Below are 14,288 nucleotides of genomic sequence, written 5' to 3' on the forward strand. Positions count from 1 at the left end.
CCACCTGAGTATTAGTAGTCAGGGAGAGAGTTATATTTCACCCTGAGCCAAAAAAGTGACTTATCATTTTCAGTAAAATGCATGAGAAGATCAAACATTTTACATTCTAGTAGAACTCCCATGTTGAGGATCAAGATCCTGTAAAATCCCTTTTTCCACATCGTATAATCCAAGGATGCATGTTAAAACTGATAGGTCAAAACTGCAATGATAAAAGGAGAAATTGGTAATGTGCACTCCAATGTCACATTCAAACTGTAGAGCTCACATATGTATCCAATAAATAGATATCACCAGCAAGACCAGCTTTTATGCAAAATGGTACAATCTATTGCAAGTACCTATGAATTGTGGTGTGTCAGATCATGCAGTTTTATTTAATGCAATATGCACTAAAGGACTAGAAAGGGACTAGCCTTTCATATCTGTTAATATTTGGGACATATTTCACTCTTTTTCATAGATTTTAACATTCACCACTCAAAATATGGGGTCAGAAATTTGGCTGCAGGCAATTTAGTGAAATATTATAATTTTCCTTTGTGGAGATGACAGAAAACTGACCCGATCATAATACACCTGCAGAATTGATGCTTCCATTTTTCTCACGCAGCAGCAGGCTACTTAACCAGTCTAAATGTAAAGAAAGAAAAGACCTGCATTTATATAGCGCCTTTCACGTCATCCCAAATCACTTTGCAAATGATTAAGTATTTTTGAAGTGTAGTCGCTGTTTTAATGTAGGAAACGCGGCAGCCAATTTGTGCACAGCAAGATCCCACAAACAACAATGAAATAAATGACTTGATCATCTGTTTGGATGGTGATAGTTGCAGGATCAATGTTGACCAGGACACCGGGGAGAACTCCCCCACTCTTCTTCGAATAATGCTGTGGGATCTTTTACATCCACCTGAGAGGGAAGACAGGATCTCATCCGAAAGTCGGCACCTCCAGCAGTGCAGCACTCCCTCAGTACTACACTGGAGAATCAGTGAACCTTCTGACTCAGAGGCGAGAGTGCTACCCACTGAGCCAAGGCTGATACTGATAGACTAAAATGTTTAGAAAGCCGATCTCAACCAATTGGGCCTTGGAGGTCCTGTTATACAATATTTTTAAAAAACATTAGAAGATTTTTGGGAGGGCTTTAGACCACTAAGGTATAGTGGAAATATGTTGCAGGCCAGATCAAGTCAGGGTCGACTGTTGCAAGGACCCAAGACGGGCTCAGGAAGAAGTGTTGTGATTTGATTCCAAGTTGAAAATATTACTCTGTTTTGATATGGAGAAGAGAACGGGTTGTCATTTATTTTGCAGAGTTGCCCAAGAGCAGGCCAACAGTGATTCTTCCTTTAATCTTCACTCCTATCCTGCAGCAAAGAGTCTGGCTTTCTTTGCTCAGCACCTTGGCACAGTGGTTTAGCTGAGAACACAAAATTGGGAATTAAATCTGCATTATTCATTGACCTGCACTCTCTCCCAGCACAGCCCCCTGCAAAGACCACAGGGGTACTAAATTTACCTCTGGATTCTCGTACTAGAGGGAAAAGTCATTCCTTGATGTATACTTCAATATTGTAAATGCTTCAGCCCATGAGGTCCTTTCAGTACAGTCCTCACCACTTATAATGGGCTCATTGGTGTTAGCGAGATTTGCCCCCATAAGCGTTGGACAGTAAAACCATAATAGATTCAGTGAGGATTCTAGTCTGTCTGTCACTGGGTTGATCCGAATTCGATTCCCAATCCAAATGGTGTGTATTGTCTATTAGGGACACAGAGAGAAAGAGAACGGGAAGAGAGGACGAAACAAACAGCTGACTAGATTCCAATTCCACCTGTGTGGCTACTCCTTGACTAACTAACCAATTGGAGCATTCATGGAGCAACATCTCCTTCTCCAATTGAGAGTTTTTTGAACTGTCAACTGTCAGCAGATCCCATTTAAACAGTCACACATCCTGTTTAACCAGTCAGCACATCCCCTTTAACCAGTCAGCACACCCCTTTAACCAGTCACACATCCCCTTTAAGCAGTCAGCACATCCCCTTTAAACAGTCACACATCCCCTTTAACCAGTCACACAACCCCTTTAACCAGTCAGCACATCCCCTTTAAACAGTCACACATCCCCATTAACAAGTCAGCACATCCCCTTTAACCAGTCAGCACATCCCCTTTAACCAGTCAGTACTTCCCCTTTAACCAGTCAGTACATCCTCTTTAACCAGTCAGCACATCCCCTTTAACAAGTCAGCACATCCCCTTTAACCAGTCAGCACACCCCTTTAACCAGTCACACATCCACTTTAACCAGTCAGTACATCCCCTTTAAACAGTCAGCACACCCCCTTTAACCAGTCACTACATGCCCTTTAACCAGTCAGCACACCCCCTTTAACCAGGCAGCGCATCCCCTTTAAACAGTCACACATCCCATTTAACCAGTCAGCACACCCCTTTAACCAGTCTCACATCCCCTTTAACCAGGCAGCACATCCCCTTTAAACAGTCACACATCCCCTTTAACCAGTCAGCGCAACCCATTTAACCAGTCAGCACACCCCTTTAACCAGTCATTCATCCCCTTTAACCAGGCAGCACATCCCCTTTAAACAGTCACACATCCCCTTTAACCAGTCAGCACATCCCCTTTAACCAGTCACTACATCCCCTTTAACCAGTCAGCACACCCCCTTTAACCAGGCAGCATATCCCCTTTAAACAGTCACACACCCCTTTAACCAGTCAGCACATCCCCTTTAACCAGTCAGCACATCCCCTTTAACCAGTCAGCACACCCCTTTAACCAGTCACACATCCACTTTAACCAGTCAGCACACCCCCTTTAACCAGGCAGCACATCCCCTTTAACCAGTCACACATCACCTTTAACCAGTCAGCACATCCCCTTTAACCAGTCAGCACATCCCCTTTAACCAGTCAGCACATCCCCTTTTAACCAGTCACACATCCACTTTAACTAGTCAGTACATCCCCTTTAACCAGTCAGTACATCCCCTTTAACCAGTCAGCACATAGATATAAACATAGAAGATAGGAGCAGGAGTAGGCCATTTGGCCCCTCGAGCCTGCTCCGCCATTCAATGCGATCATGGCTGATCATCCAAATTCAGTACCCTGTCCCTGCTTTCTCCCCATACCCCTTGATCCCTTTAGCCTTGAGAAATATATCCAACTCCTTCTTGAATATATTTAATGAATTGGCCTCTACTGCCTTCTGTGGTAGAGAATTCCACAGGTTCATCACTCTCTGGGTGAAGAAATTCCTCCTCATTTCTGTCCTAAATGGCCTACCCCTTATCCTTAGACTGTGACCCCTGGTTCTGGACTCCCTGACCATCGGGAACATTCTTCCTGCATCTAGTCTGTCCAGTCCTGTCAGAATTTTATACATTTCAATGAGATCCCCTCTCATTCTTCTAAACTCCAGTGAGTACAAGCCCAATCGACCCAATCTCTCCTTATACGTCATTCCTGCCATCCCAGGTATCAGCCTGGTGAATCTTCGCTGAACTCTTTCCATGGCAAGAGCATCCTTCCTCAGATAAGGCAACCAAAACTGCACACAATACTTAAGATGTGGTCTCACCAAGGCCCTGTACAACTGCAGCAAGACATCCTTGTTCCTGTACTCAAACCCTCTCGCTACGAAGATCAACATACCATTTGCCTTCTTAACCGCCTGCTGCACCTGCATGCTTACCTTCAGCGACTGGTGCACAAGGACACCCAGGCCTCGTTGCACTCCCCCTTCTCCCAATCTATTGCCATTCAGATAATAATCTGCCTTCCTGTTTTTGCTACCAAAGTGGATAACCTCACATTTATCCACGTTATATTGCATCTGCCATGCTTCTGCTCAATCACACAACCTGTCCAAATCATCCTGGAGTTTCTTGGCATCCTCCTCACAGCACACACGCCCACCCAACTTTGTATCGTCTGCAAATTTGGAGGTATTACATCTAGTTCCCTTGTCTAGATCATTAATATATATTGTGAATAGCACATCCCCTTTAACCAGTCAGCACATCCCCTTTAACCAGTCAGCACATCCCCTTTAACCAGTCAGCACACCCCTTTAACCAGTCACACATCCCCTTTAACCAGTCAGCACATCCCCTTTAACCAGTCAGCACACCCCTTTAACCAGTCACACATCCCCTTTAACCAGGCAGCACATCCCCTTTAAACAGTCACACATCCCCTTTAACCATTCAGCACCTCCCCTTTAACCAGTCAACACACCCCCTTTAACCAGTCAGCACACCCCTTTAACCATTCAGTACATCCCCTTTAACCAGTCAGCACATCCCCTTTAACCAGTCAATACATCCCCTTTAACCAGTCAGCTCACCCCTTTTACATTGCCTGAAATTTGCATCTTTGTAATTGATCCCTATGGGAGCGGCAAATGGTCAATGCCATTTGTCTGATATAGGCTGCTGCAGCGTGGACAATGTGCATGGTGGGGACTGCACCACGGCAACTAGAACTGTACACAATACTCCAGATGGGGATGAACCAATCCTCTGTAAAGAAAGGAAGACTTATGGGAGTACCTTCACCACACAGACTGCAGTGGTTGAAGGCGGCTCACCACCACCTTCTCAAGGGCAATTAGGGATGGGCGATAAATGCTGGCCTTGCCAGCGACACCCAGACCCAGATGCCATGAACGAATAAAAAAAAAAGATATAGCGCCTTTTACAACCTCAGGATGTCCCAAAGTGCTTTACATCCAATGAGGTATTTTTGAAGTATAGTAGTCACTGCTGTAATGTAGGTAAGCCAAATGATAAAGGCTCAGTATCACATCCAGTGATTTGTGTTCTACACCACAGTCTATACAACCCAAGATGCTGCTTTCCTTGTTTACCACTGTTGCACAGTGTGCAGGCAGTTTCAATACAGTGTCCACCAATCCCCTCAAGTCCTTCCCTCTGCTATGGATAGCAAGCTGGCTACAAAACAGAAAACAAAGTGTAGGGTTTGAGGGTAGCTACTTTAACTGGCTAAAGTGGTGACACTGAGACCACTGTTGTTCACAATTTACATAAACGATTTGGACTTGGGAATCGAAAGTATAATTTCAAAATTTGTGGATGCCAAAGTACTCGAAACATTGCCAAAAAGTAAGACGTTTAATCAGTCTTCAGCAGCCTTCATTGGCAACTGTTGCCATAACTATGTAAGGAAATGACTTACACTATACAAGTAACTACTTTCTGACTCCACATGGGTGTTAAGCAAGCCCTGGCACTGGACAGGAACAGTGCACCCGAAGTATGTTTTCACTGTCCAGGCCCAGGTCTGCTGGTACGATGGCAAAATACTGCAGATGTTGGAAATCCGAAATAACAACAGAAAATGCTGGAAAAACTCAGCAGGTCAGGCAACATCCGTGGAGAGAAATTTGAGTTGACGTTTCGGGTCGAACCCTTCTTCAAAACTGGAAAGAAAAGAAACTAGATCGAAGGCAGGGCTGCGATCGGACAAAAGAATAAAAGAAACAAAAGAAGTAAAAGAGATTAGAAGCTAGACGAGATGGTAATAGGCTGAGATTAGGTGTAAAGTGTACTGGCAGGGCAAAAGATAGCTGCCAGGTGTGAGAGAGAAACAAAAGGAAAGGGGGGGGGGAAAGGAGTGGAAAAATTACAAGAAAAAATGAAATGGGGGCCGAGCTTATGATCTGAAATTGTTGAACTCGATATTGAGTCCGGAAGGCTGCAGAGTGCCTAATCGGAATATGAGGCGCTGTTCCTCGAGTTTACGTTGAGCTTCCGTGGAACAATACAAGAGGCCAAGGACGGTGAGGTCCGAGTGGGAATGGAGTGGTGAATTAAAATGACAGGCGACCGGAAGCTCGGGGTCACCCTTACGGACTGAACGGAGGTGTTCCGCAAAGCGGTCACCCAATCTGCATTTGGTCTCCCCAATGTAGAGGAGGCCGCATCGTGAGCAGCGAATACAGTATACTAGATTGCGAGAAGTACAAGTAAATCGCTGTTTCACCTGGAAGGTGTGTTTGGGGCCCTGGACAGTGGGAAGGGGGGAGGTATAGGGGCAGGTGTTACATCTCCTCCGCTTGCACGGGAAGGTGCCAGGCGAAGGGGAAGGGCTGTTTCCTGACCCAGATCATGAACATGGCCCGGGGGGCAACCCAGTGAAGGATTCTCCCCAGTGGGGCCTAGCACCAGCAGAAATGCTAGGAAAGTTAAGGGAAGCTTCCCTACAGTTACTGTGAGGCCTCTCACATCAGGGCTTTCTGGCTGCTGATCTCCAACAGCCTGTAAAATCTCCTGGGAGAGGAAGGGACGGTTAAGTAACATTTACATGCCTGTTTTTGGCTTGCCCTTGAGACAACCCCCCCCCCACCCATGGATCTTCCAGCGGGTGACGGTAGGGGGCAGTTCCTGGCATCAAGGCTAACTGGGCATCCCTGAGCTGAGGTGCCCAGCCAACAATATCCCAGGAATATTAGGTGGCAAGTTAGGAATACTCCCAATTGACTACTGCAGATGTAGGCCAGAATCTACCCTCTCACAGAAGCCCCTGAAATCCCAGGGCAACATAAAATGGGTGTGGACCCAGGGAAATGGGCGTCTGCCCCTTTTTATGGACTTTTGCCCCCAGAGAAATGGGTTTACCCTGGGCACAAGGATCAGGATAACCTATCCTATGGTCTGCACAGCAGATACATGACAAAAAAAATGTTGTTTACATAGGCATTACACATATGGAGAATTCACAACATTTCAAAGTGGATTGCCAGGGACTAAACCCAAAATGACCACTGCTGACGGTCTTTTACATATTGGAAAAAAATATTTCCAGAATACTCAACAAAGTTTTTACAGTATATTCTGGAATTGCTTGCCCTCTGCAGCCTTTATTAACCTATCTATGTAGTAAGGTGAATTGATAGGTTGAGGCAACTCACTTAGAGAGTGACTTTGAATACAAAGCTGTTAGATCACAGGCTGAAGAATTATCTATACATGTGTATTATTATAGATATATATCGGTGCAATGCCATACATTTTGGAGAGCAGTGAGTGGGTTAGCAGCCAGCGAGTCATTGTGAATAAAGAGTTCATTTGAAAAACAACCTATGACTGACACATTCATGAAAAGAAAAAGAGTAGCAAAATGTCGTGTTTTTTGTCTAATTTGCATATTAATGTGTAATGTGATTTGGACTGCACCGTTTCAAACATACATTCAAATTATTTATCATAGCCATAATATTCGCAAGTTCACAAGCACATTTTTGCAAAGTTGCTCTTTCCATAGAATGGAACGGTATGATACTATTGACAAGATTTATGTTATAAAATGTCAGAGCTCAGCAATGTTTGCAAGAGCCATTGATTTATTACGACAGGTATTTTTATAGGCAAAAACAGTTCTACAATGTCTTGTATTATGAACATCGCATTATATTTCTGTCAATGGATATTTTTCCATTCTGTTTTACTGATTGTACAGTTTTCAAATCTACTTGGAGCGTGCAAGAGTTCTACACACCCGGGAGTGCTGCCATTGCTAGTGCTGATATGGATGATGCTTGATTTGGTTTGATCTACACTAATGATTGGTCAAATTATTTCCTGCCCAAATAAACATGAGATGGAAAAGCTAATGGATAGAAGTTCAGTCAAAACCTAGATTTCCACCCAACTTACAGTTTCAATAACACCTTGCATTTATATACCACTGTAGGAGTCTACGTACTCCTAGCAAAAAATACTGAACTCGGAGAGGTTCAACAGAAAAGGTTTAATTGTTGAGGTTGCATGCTGAACACAAAATGGAGTCAGAGACTACACAAAGTACGACTGCCTTTCATCAGTGCACAGCTTCGACTGCTCCTCCCCTGCTCTGGGCTTAACTATGTTGCAGATCGAGTTTCTTAAAGGTGTGATCCTTCTTAAAGGCATGACGCCTGATTTATAGTCTACGGACCGGAAAGCGGATTGTGTCCTTTCTGTGATCGGTACGCCACACAGCTCCCCCCAGAATCCACTAGTAGGGAGTGTACGAACCGGCGTGGTGGCTTGATGGCACGGCCGGAACGGCTCTTGGCGGTTGGTGTCGGGAGCGGGGCGGTCGGACGCGTCGGGCTCTTAGGCAGTCTGCCCCGCGGTGGGGGTTGGTCCACTTGAGCGGGTTCGTCGGGCTCTAGGTGCACCAGCTTGAGCTGGTTGACCGACACCTTGTCAGTTCTGCCGCCCACTTCGAGGAGGAAGAACTTGTTCCCCGTCTGGAGTACCTTGTAGGGTCCGTCATATGGGGGCCGTAGAGGTCCTCGGTGGGCGTCATGGCGCACGAAAACTAATTTGGTCATGTGCAGGCTAGGTGGTACGCGGGTTGCTGGTTTGCCGTGCTGGCTCGGTTGGCGAAAGCGCGGCGTTGCTGGTCAGCCGACCAGGGGGTCGTGGCGGTGGGCAGGAACTCTCCGGGTACGCGCAGTGGCTGGCCGTACACGAGTTCCGCCGCCGAGGCTTGCAGGTCTTCCTTGACCGCGGAGTGTAGGCCGAGTAGCACCCATGGGAGGTGGTCGATCCAAGCCTCGTCCTCGAGGCTGGCGCGGAGGGACGCCTTCATGGACCTGTGGAATCGCTCGCACAGTCTGTTGGCTTGGGGGTGGTAAGCCGTGGTGCTGTGAATGGCCACCCCGAGGTTTCGGGCGATGGCGGCCCACAGATCAGAGGTGAACTGCGGGACTCTATCCGACGTCATGTCGGAGGGGACGCTGAACCGAGCGACCCAGGTACCGATGAATGCCCTCGTGATGCCGGCGGTGGTGGTGGACGTCAGTGGAATGGTCTTGGGCCAGCGGGTGGTACGGTCCACGATTGTCAGCAGGTGCGTGTGACCTTGTGATGGCGGCAGGGGGCCGACGAGGTCGATGTGGACGTGATGGAACCTTCTTTCTGGCACGGTGAACTCCTCGAGTGGGGCTTTGATGTGCTGGTGGATTTTGGCATGCTGGCAAGCTATGCAGGATCTGGACCAGACGCACACATCTTTGCACAGGCTGCGCCAGACAAATCGGTTGGCCACCAGTCTAATGGACGTGCGGGTGCCGGGGTGTGAGAGGCCGTGGACGATGTCGAACACCCATTTTCGCCAGGACGCCGGGACTACGGGGCGGGGTTGCGCCAAGGAGGTGTCGCATTTGACTGTGACGGCGGATGGGCCGCAGGCGACGTCGGTCAGTCCCAGCCCTGGGAGGGTTGTGGGCGCGGAGAGCAGGTCGGGGTCGGTGCGTTGCCCCGCTGCCAGTTGAGCATAGTCCACGGCCAGGTGGGCGCCGTGGGCGGCAGGGTGGGATAGGCAGTCGGCCACCACGTTGTCTCGACCGGAGACGTGCCGGATGTTCGTGGTGAATTCAGACACCGCGGCGAGCTGGCGTTGTAGCCTGGCTGACCACGGGTCCGCAGATTTTGCCATCGCGAATGTCAGGGGTTTGTGGTCGACAAACGCGGTGGAGGGGCGGCCCTCCAGAAGAAATCTAAAATGGCAGACTGCCAGGTACAGTGCGAGGAGCTCGCGGTCAAAGGCGCTGTATTTGGCCTCCGGGGGGCGCAGTTGGCGGCTGAAAAAGGCCAGCAGTTGCCAGGCCCCGTCGACCCACTGTTCGTACATGGCGCCGACCATGTGGTCGGAGGCGTCCGTGGTGAGGGCCACCCTGGCGTTGGGCTGTGGGTGAGCGAGCATGGTGGCGTCGGCGAGCGCCTTTTTGGTCGAGTCGAAAGCGGTCAACATGTCCGCCGAGCACTCGATCGCCATTCTGCCTTTCTTACCCCCGGAGGGCTTCATGAGGGAGGCCGCTCCGGGAATGAAGCGGTTGTAAAAGTTGATCATCCCCAAGAACTCCTGGAGGCCTTTGATGGTGGTAGGCCGGGGGAACTGCTGGACGGCTTGCACCTTGGCGGGCAGGGGAATGGCTCCATCCTGCGTGATGTGGTGGCCGAGGAATTCGATCCTGCTGAGGCCGAATTGGCACTTGGCTGGGCTGATGATGAGCCCGTGCTCACTGAGCCGCTGGAACAGGGTGCGGAGGTGCTCGATGTGTTCCTGCTTGGAGGAACTAGCTACCAGGATGTCATCCAGGTAGACAAAGAGGAACTTCAGGTCCCGGAGGACCGAGTCCATGAGCCGCTGGAAGGCCTGGGCCGCGTTTTTGAGGCGGAAGGGCATTCGGAGGAACTCGAATAGCCCAAAAGGGGTGATTATGGCTGTCTTGGGAACGTCCGTGGGGTGGACTGGCACCTGATGGTAAACGCGCACCAGGTCGACTTTGGAGAAGACTGAGCGGCCAGCCAGTCTAGCCGAGAAGTCTTGAATGTGCGTTATGGGGTACCGATCCAGCGTGGTGACGTCGTTTAGGCACCGGTAGTCCCCGCAGGGGCGCCATCCCCCGTTGGGTTTGGTGACGATGTGGAGTGGGGAGGCCCAGGGGCTGTTGGAGCGGCGGATGATGCCGAGCTGTTCCATTGTGGCGAACTCGGCCCGCGCGATCTCCAGCTTGGCCGGGTCCAGCCTGCGGGCGTGGGCATACACCGGTGGGCCTGTGGTGGGGATGAAGTGTTCTACCCCGTGCTTAGCAACCTTCGCGGAGAAGGTCGGGTTGGTGAGGGCTGGGAACTCAGCCAGGAGTGCTGAGTAGTCATCCGTTGAGCGGGCGCGGCACTGCCACGCCATTTCGGCGGGTTGGGGGGGGCCATGGCGCCCGGGATAGGTGGCATGGTGTTCATGTCCACGAGGCGGCGCCGAGGCATGTCGACCAACAGGCCGTGGGCGCACAGGAAATCTGCACCGAGGAGCGGGGAGAGCACCTTGGCGGTGATAAACTCCCAGTGGTAGCGGCGGCCTGCGAGGTCAATGGTGACGGTGCAGGTGCCATATGTTCGGATGTCGGTGCCGTTGGCGGCAGCCAGCGCAGGGCCGCGGCCAACTCGCTGGATCTCGAGGGCGGACGCGGGGATGATGCTGCGCTGCGCACCCGTGTCGCATAGGAAACGGCGTCTGGAGGCGCTGTCCATAACGTAGAGCAGCACGCCTGCTTGCCCCACGGCCATCGTGTAGGCCGGTGTGGGGGCGGTTGGAAACGTGCAGGGATGGCTGCAGCGGCGTGCCCATGCGCCGAACCGGGTATGGAAGTAGCAGTAGCCCTGGGTCGGAGGGCTTGGGGGACATGGCGGCCTGGAGGGCCTCGTGGCCGAGCTGTGTGCCCGCACGATAGAGGGTGGAGCGCGCGCCGATGCTGCGGAGGCCAGGTCGGGGGTGACGGCGTGGTTGGAGCTGGCGGACAGGAGCTTATCGGCTTTGTCGGCCAGGGCCTCGAGGTCCGTGAGGCTGGACGCCACGATCGCCGGGCGGATGCTGGGAGGTAGTTGGCGGATAAAGAGCGTGCGGAAGAGCGAGCCGGGCGGTTTCTCGTCGGTCAGAGCAAGCATGTGTGAGAGCAAGTCTGATGGCGTGGAGTCACCGAGGCCCGGGAAGTCGAGGAGGTGGCAGTTGCGCAAGAATTGGGAGGCTGTGAATTTTTTAATGAGCGCGGCCTTGAGATGTGCGTACTTGCCTTCCTCCGGAGGGTGTTGTAGTGTTGTCCAGACTTTCGTGATTGTGGAGCTGCCCAGGGAGGCGAGGAGGTAGTCGTACATCGTTGCATCGGCGGTGATGCCGCGGAGTCGGAATTGCGATTCGGCTTGAAGGAACCAGGCGGTGGCCAGGTTCTCCCAGAACTCTGGCAGCTTCACAGAAACTGCGTTTGTGTCAGCCATGGTTACGCTTAGGAGTCGTCCTGAGCGTCGGTGTCACCAATGTAGGAGTCTACGTACTCCTAGCAAAAAATACTGAACTCGGCGAGGTTCTACAGTAAAGGTTTAATTGTTGAGGTTGCATGCTGAACACAAAATGGAGTCAGAGACTACACAAAGTACGACTGCCTTTCATCAGTGCACAGCTTCGACTGCTCCTCCCCCGCTCTGGGCTTAACTATGTTGCAGATCGAGTTTCTTAAAGGTGTGATTCTTCTTAAAGGCATGACGCCTGATTTATAGTCTATGGACCGGAAAGCGGATTGTGTCCTTTCTGTGATCGGTACACCACACCACATTTAATGTAATTAAAACTCCCAAGGTGCTTCACAGGAGTGTTATCAGAGAAAATTATACACCGAGCCACATAAGGCGATATTCGGACAGGTGACCAAATGCTTGGTCAAACAGGTTTTAAAGAGCATCTTAAAGGAGGAGAGAGAGAGATGTGGAGGGGCGGAAAGGTTTATGGAAGGGCATCAGACCTGGGTGAGGATTGCAGCGTGAGGCAGAGCTTAAAACCGGCAGTGAGCGAGGCGAGGCCCGACCAGAGCATCGGACCTGGGTGAGGATTGCAGCACGAGGCAGAGCTTAAAACCGGCAATGAGCGAGGCGAGGCCCGACCAGAGCATCGGACCTGGGTGAGGATTACAGCGCGAGGTGGAGCTTAAAACCGGCAGTGAGCGAGGCGAGGCCCGACCAGAGCATCGGACCTGGGTGAGGATTGCAGCGCGAGGCGGAGCTTAAAACCGGCAGTGAGCGAGGCGAGGCCCGACCAGAGCATCGGACCTGGGTGAGGATTGCAGCGCGAGGCGGAGCTTAAAACCGGCAGTGAGCGAGGCGAGGCCCGACCAGAGCATCGGACCTGGGTGAGGATTGCAGCGCGAGGCGGAGCTTAAAACCGGCAGTGAGCGAGGCGAGGCCCGACCAGAGCATCGGACCTGGGTGAGGATTGCAGCGCGAGGCGGAGCTTAAAACCGGCAGCGAGCGAGTCAAGGCCCAACCAGAGCATCGGACCTGGGTGAGGATTGCAGCGCGAGGCGGAGCTTAAAACCGGCAGCAAGCGAGGCGAGGCCCGACCAGAGCATCAGACCTGGGTGAGGATTGCAGCACGAAGCAGAACTTAAAACCGTCAGTGAGCGAGGCGAGGCCCAACCAGAGCATCGGACCTGGGTGAGGATTGCAGCGCGAGGCGGAGCCTAAAACCGGCAGTGAGCGAGGCGAGGCCCGACCAATTCAGCAGCAGGGGAGAGAGGTAAAAAGTAATCAAAGTGTGACGTCAGCAGGAAGCAGGTAAGTGATTGGTTGGTGAGTATTTCCCTCTTTTTTAAACTTTAACTCTGGTTTATAGTTTCTAAAGTCTCTCTGGTGTAGCGGGGACTGTTGGTAAACTATTTAACTGTAGTATAATTAGTGGGATTGATTGATTTAATTTAAACTCAATTAATTAAAGGGTAAGTCATGGCAGGACAGCCCGGCCCTGTGATCTGCTCCTCCTGCGATATGTGGGAACTCAGGGACACTTCCTGTGTCCCTGACAACTACGTGTGCAGGAAGTGCACCCAGCTGCAGCTACTGACAGACCCCATTGCGGCGCTGGAGCTGCGATTGGATGCATACTGGAGTGTTCACGATGCTTGGGACATCGTGAATAGCACGTTTAGGGAGTTGGACACACCACAGGTAGAGGTTGGACAGGAAGAAAGGGAACGGGTGACCAACAGGCAGAGTACTAGGCGCAGGCAGGTAGTGCAGGGGTCCCCTGTGGCCATCCCCCTCTCCAACAGATATACCACTTTGATTACTGTTGGGGGGGATGGCTTATCAGAGGAAGGCAGCAGCAGCCAACTTCCTGGCACCAGGAGTGGCTCTGCTGCACAGAATGGGAGGAAAAAGAGTGGTAGAGCTATAGTGATAGGGGATTCATTATAAGGGGAATAGATAGGTGTTTCTGCGGCCGCAAACGAGACTCCAGGATGGTGTGTTGCCTCCCTGGTGCAAGCGTCAAGGATGTCTCTGAGCGGCTGCAGAACATCTTGGAAGGGGAGGGTGAACAGCCAGTTGTCGTGGTGCATATAGGCACCAACGATATAGGTAAAAAGCGGGATGAGGTCCTAAAAGCGGAATATAGGGAGTTAGGAGGTAAATTAAAAAACAGGGCCTCAATGGTAGTAATCTCAGGATTGCTACCAGTGCCACGTGCTAGTCAGAGTAGAAATAGAAGGATACTTCAGATGAATACGTGGCTAGAGGAATGGTGCCAGGGGGAGGGATTCAAGTTCCTGGGACATTGGAACCGGTTTTGGGGGAGGTGGGACCAGTTCAAACCGGACGTTCTGCACCTGGGCAGGGCTGGAACCAATGTCCTAGGGGGAGTGTTTGCTAGTGCTGTGGGGGAGGGTTTAAACTAAAATGGAAGGGGGTTGGGA

Source organism: Somniosus microcephalus, chromosome 9, assembly GCF_052327205.1.
Source record: "Somniosus microcephalus isolate GS21.2 chromosome 9, FLI_Smic_1.0, whole genome shotgun sequence".
NCBI classification, from domain to species: domain Eukaryota; kingdom Metazoa; phylum Chordata; class Chondrichthyes; order Squaliformes; family Somniosidae; genus Somniosus; species Somniosus microcephalus.